The sequence below is a fragment of the Amphimedon queenslandica genome, unplaced genomic scaffold (assembly GCF_000090795.2).
Source record: "Amphimedon queenslandica unplaced genomic scaffold, v1.1 AMPQUscaffold_12797, whole genome shotgun sequence".
In the NCBI taxonomy this organism is placed as follows: domain Eukaryota; kingdom Metazoa; phylum Porifera; class Demospongiae; order Haplosclerida; family Niphatidae; genus Amphimedon; species Amphimedon queenslandica.
This window is the reverse complement of record NW_003546967.1, coordinates 7731-13775: the sequence shown is the minus strand read 5'-3', so window position 1 is coordinate 13775 and position 6045 is coordinate 7731.

Genomic DNA, 6045 nt, shown 5'->3' with positions numbered 1-6045 from the left:
AGTTACAAGTCACTCACTTGAGTCAGCAAGAATGCAAGAGAAGTCTCTACTACTTTCCAAATACAACAAGGAAGATTAAGAAGGCAGATATGCCACAGTTGTGAGCTTGTAAAGCCTCCACAACTACTGACATAACCTATGACTGCAGTTACTGTCTCTGGCTTCCAACACAACTTTTTTGCTGCAGAATGTGATAAACTGATAAAGAAAATTTGTATTTCCAAGCATGATGACTTCATTACAAACTACTGTATTTACTCATGTACATGTACAATAATGTAGCTCTATACCATATAACCTTTAAAATATAGCGTGGCTAGTGGGCTGAGCCCCTTAATGTTTTACATTCGTCTAGTTGGGCGAAGCCCACTAGTTCGAGTAGAGTATGTTTGTTTGTTTGTTTGTTGGTTTGTTTGTACACGTACGTCACCCCTATTTATCCGTATGAAAAAATTTCCTATTTTAATAACCTAATCTTAATCTTCTTTGAAAACGGGTGTGGTCACAGTGAAATAAAATGGCGCCAGTTATCAATTCTTCATTGTTCTTCATGTTCTTGACCTTACAAGTTACAAGTCACTCACTTGAGTCAGCAAGAATGCAAGAGAAGTCTCTACTACTTTCCAAATACATCAAGGAAGATTAAGAAGGCAGATATGCCACAGTTGTAAGCTTGTTTGTATTTCCAAGCATGATAACTTCATTACAAACTTACAAACTACTGTATTTACTCATGTACTTGTACAATAATGTAGCTCTATACCATATAACCTTTAAAATATAGCGTGGCTAGGGGGCTGAGCCCCTTAATGTTTTACATTTGTCTAGTTATTATTTAATTATTATTTTTATTATTATACAAACAAAATACACCAAGTATAGGACAATAGTAGTTTTATTATTATTATTATTATTATTGTTATTATTATTAGAAACTTGATAAAAGAGGAGAGGATTTATCAAGGATTGAGGAACAAACAGAAAAGCTTGCCACTGATGCTGATGACTTTGCTTCTGTTGCTGAAAGGCTTGCTGAGAAGTATCGAAAGAAAAGATTTTAATTCATTGAAATTGTAAAATAAATTTAATGCACATACACACACGCTTAACTATGTTGTTATTAGTAATGTTAATTGCTTTATTCTTTTCATTTTTATTTCATCTTGTTAGATTATTAATAGTTGCAATGATTTATTACATGTATGATCGAGAGAATAATTATGATAACAATAAGATGAAGTGGTATCAGGAAATTAATAAAAATGGAGCATTCTTTCCTATCTATTTTGTTGAAACGCCATGTACTATCTGCATGTGATCGTACAGGGTGTTTTTGTCAAAAGTAATTTTGACAAATCCACAAAATGTGAATTTTAATTCTTCAAAATGTGAATCACATTTTTCTTACTTTGCTGTACTGTATATACTCTATTTTATTATTCTGATGCATAATTAGATCAATTAATTCTAATTATTTAATAATAATAAAATAATTCTCATTTTGATCAAAATAGAATTTTTAAAATTGCTCCCAAAAAATAATATTGCTGAATTAAATTTTTGGGGGATTTGTTTAAAAAAATTGGGTCAGTAATAAAAGAATACAAAACAATTACTATAAAAATGTGAGGGGAGAATAAACAAAATCACTATTAATGATATTCCTTTGTGTTGTTCTTAAAAACTGTTCAATATCAATGTTGTCTTGTTACCAAAGCTTGCTTTTCTTTTTCCACATCCTCTTTTGAACACACTGGTGCTTCTACCTTCAATTCCTGTTGGTGTAAATAATAATGTTTTGTTATAATGTAATGTAATACCTCATCATTGCTAGTGAACTTGGCACACCCTTTCTAATAAGAATGATAATAAAATATAAAATATCATCAAAATAAATTAAATTACTCTATTATTGACATGTTGATTAGCTTTAGGTTTAACATCAGTAGCTGGATTAGTACTGTCAGTCCTTTCAGCACTAATCACATAAGTGTCATCAACAATGGCATCATTGGCATAAACAGTAGTAGCATGTAGATTTGATGCTATTGGTGATGTCCTGTCCTTTTGAGTTGTTGTCCTCTGTTGTTGCATCAACTCCTAATAATAATCAGTTTGGTATTTGTTTATGAATTAAAATCTAATATGTAGATGGATAAGACACTTCATATTACACCTCTTTTATAGTCTTAATTACAACAATTGCTTATGTTAAGTTGAAACGCTATTTTTCTATTGTTAATAAGATTTTTCATCATAATTTCACTATCATTACAAGAACAAAATACAGTGCAACTAGATGTGATGTTAGCAATGGAAACAATTTTGATATCACCATAAGAGATGATTATAAATTACCTGATTAATATCAACATGATAGGGACTCTCATTATCTATTGGTCTATTATTAGTTGATGTTACAGGTGATGTGGTAATGGGAACTTCTTTCCTTAATTCATGAATATCTTGATATTGATTGGTCTCAACATGTGATTTTTGAATACCAAGGCCTATAATTGTCATAAGTTTGTTTGCAACAAAATTATCAATAATATTTACCATTTGAAAAATCAATAGAATTTTTTTTTGTCTTTCTTTTAGTAACAATGATCACAGCACATACTGTTAATATGATTGCTAGCATTAGTACACTAATTGTACTAACCACAACAGGTATAATATAATTATTGGTATCATCAATAGTTCCCCCTATTATAAATATGTGTATACATAAGTACAGTATATGTGTTCATACTTGTTGATGAGGGGCTTTCAACCATAGTGGCAGTTATTGTGGGAGTAATGCTAGTAGTGTCTAGAAAATAATTTAAATTAGATAATGATGCTACTAAAAAGAGGTACAAATTAGCTAAAAAAAGTATTCTACCACACACAATTTTTAATCAACCAATTAGATCACATTATAAGTTAATCAATCACTTTGCAAATTTAATGATTAATTGGTCCCCTTCAAAATTGATCATCTACATATTCTAATCTGACCATAATAACACATAATTAAATTCAATTTTGAGAAAACAGTGAAATTGTGGCATATCGTATAGTGGGTTTATTTCGAGGATGATAATTTTCGCGAATGACCTGTATCCGAAGGTTTACAAAATTAATTTTCATGAATTGCGACTTTTTGCCAATTTGTACGGTATTAAATTAATTTTCAAGGAATTTAATTTCGCAAATCTTCAAAAAATCTGCGAAATTTGTTATTCTCGAAATAAACCCCTATATGGTAATACATGGCCCCATGTCACAAATTAATTCGTTTTATTGGTTTAGCGTTCATAAAATTTTGTACATTAGTATTGTAGTGATACCACACAACCTCATTTTGATAATAAATGCTTTTAAATGTACATAGTAGAAGCCAGTTATTCAATCTATTATTGTATATTGTATGTCAGGGTGTTGTTGTATCTGCTATTAAATTATTTAGTACATAACTCACTAAATAATTGTATAAATGGTTCACTACTACCAGCCTCATTACTAAAAACAATACTGATGCTACACTGTTCATGTAGTGGTACTAATACTGATCCTGTTATATTCATTGATTGTGTAGTATATTCCACTAGATATATGTTGTTAAAAATAACACCAGCTCTAGTACATTGTACAGTAACTGTAGCATTCTCAGGAGCTTCACCAGTACACTCCAATACCACCTGTTATAATAATACACATTAACAAGAATAAAATTTAAATAACATGGCATTACTGATATATTAAAGAAAGCAGTAGAAGTATTTTGACTAAATGTTATTATATTTGAGCCAGCTTCGGTAACTGATTGTGGTACTAAAAAGGATGAGCTTATTATTCAGTAATCATTGTCTATTGTACCTCTTTGATATGAGAATGTATTATTATTAGATATTCCTTCTCCTAATTCATTAACTCCAGTTATAACATATGTATAACGATGAATGAATAAATTATTATCCACAAACTGATAACTGGTATCATATACTGATACAGTGTCCACTAGACTACCAGTAATAGCATCATATACTCTTAGTATGTAAAACAGTATAGATACTCTATCATCAACTATAGGAGCAGTCCATGTTATATCAATAGTAGAACAGTTGTCAATCGAAGAGTCAATGTTAGTAACTGGTCCAACTTTACCTATTAATGAGAAAACTAAGGAATATACAATGTAATAGTTCTTTACTATATCCAAAAGAAGGTGTAGGTAAATATTCTCCTCCATTATTACTCAGTGAAACATTAACAATAAATATATTTAAATTATTAGGTACAGGTATTACTCCAGTAATCATCAGCTGATCATTAACTTGTGTTGATATACTAGTATTATCTTGTATCTCATTATCAGTATTCAGTATAATAACTGTTACATTGTTAGGATATTCGCCAATACACAGCTTACTCACCTAATGGTGCATGTGTATACAATAGCAGAGTTTACAATGTAGCGATACACAAATGTAATTCTACTATGCCATGCATACAAATTAATGCTAATTATTAAATTGTTTTACATATTTTAAAATTTCTTGCCTACATATTATAAGCTTAGTACTACATGTACTCACATTAATACTGATATTCAATTGTCCATCAATTACTGGTACCACTGATATAGGAGGAGTAATGAGAGGAACTGAAAGATACACTGTGAACATATATATGAAGCCATAGTAATATACTAACCTGTTTCATAATAGAAACTGATATTATTAGATGAACCTATTCCAGCATCATTAATAGGAGAAACTGATACATTATTTAATATACAAGGATCAGGATTAGTAGCTGATAATGTGATATTAGTATCACTATTAGTAGTAATCTTCACTAATTCATTAACTATATAGTATCCAGTGATAGGTACATTATCCAGTGTATAAGGAGCTGTCCATGTTAATAATACACTGGCTCCATTAATAAAGGTATAGTCCAGATTAGCAACACTATCCAACAGACCTAAAGAAGAAAGGAATATAACAGCATACAGGGAAATGAATTGTAATAATTATTCATTAATTATTTTTCAATACAATTATTATAATCTAGTCTCAATTAGATAGTTTTTATAATAGTAAAGCTATGGCTTGTTATCAATTATCTATGCTGATACTCTTTTGTGGTCACTCACTCATTGTTTGTGTTAACATGCATCAACATGGAAGGTGTAATGAATTAGACAGAAAATATTTTGTTAATGCATGAATTGTTATTATGTTATTAAATGATTAGCCAGCCACCCACCTCAATGTTGTGAATATTGCATGCGGGAGTGGGTGGAGGATGGTAGTACCGGGGTAATTAATGGACCTTTTGCACTTAAGCGATTCCATATTTTTTTGTAATCAACATGCACCCAAAGTTATAGGAGGCATAAAAATTAAGAATGTATTATAAAGGATAGCAAAGGCTATTCTGCTTTAAAAAGTTTCCAGTAAAATTAATGAAAATGCCACGTTCTGTATGACTGTAATTATACATACAGACCATGCAGACAAACACAAAACACACACACAGAGTCTTGCTGCCCACACCCTCCACCTACAGTCATTGGGGACTTCGGAGTCCACCCCAATGACTGCCAAAGTAGGCAAAGGGTCTAAGCATGCACAAAGACTAACACACACACACATACACACACACACACACACACGCACACACGCACAAACCTTGCATCATTAATATTGCTGCATCACTGAGCACTGCCTGAAGAGGTTCATCAGTACTAGCTCTACATCTCACTTCAGTATTATTGTTATGTTCATAAGCTATTGCTTGTAGCTCTGCTCTTCTAGTACCATCATGATCACTTGATGTTACACTAAATCCTTTAGCTATAACATCTCTATTAGTAGCTGGTGTATTATTAACTCGAACAGTAAGTTCATCACCAGTTCCTTCACAAGAGAAGACAACAGTAGAGTTGAGTGTTGTATTAATAGACACTGGCTGAACTGTTATATCTATAGATGATGACAAATTGGCATTAACTACTTAAAATAGTAATAGTGATACTTACTAGCACAAAGA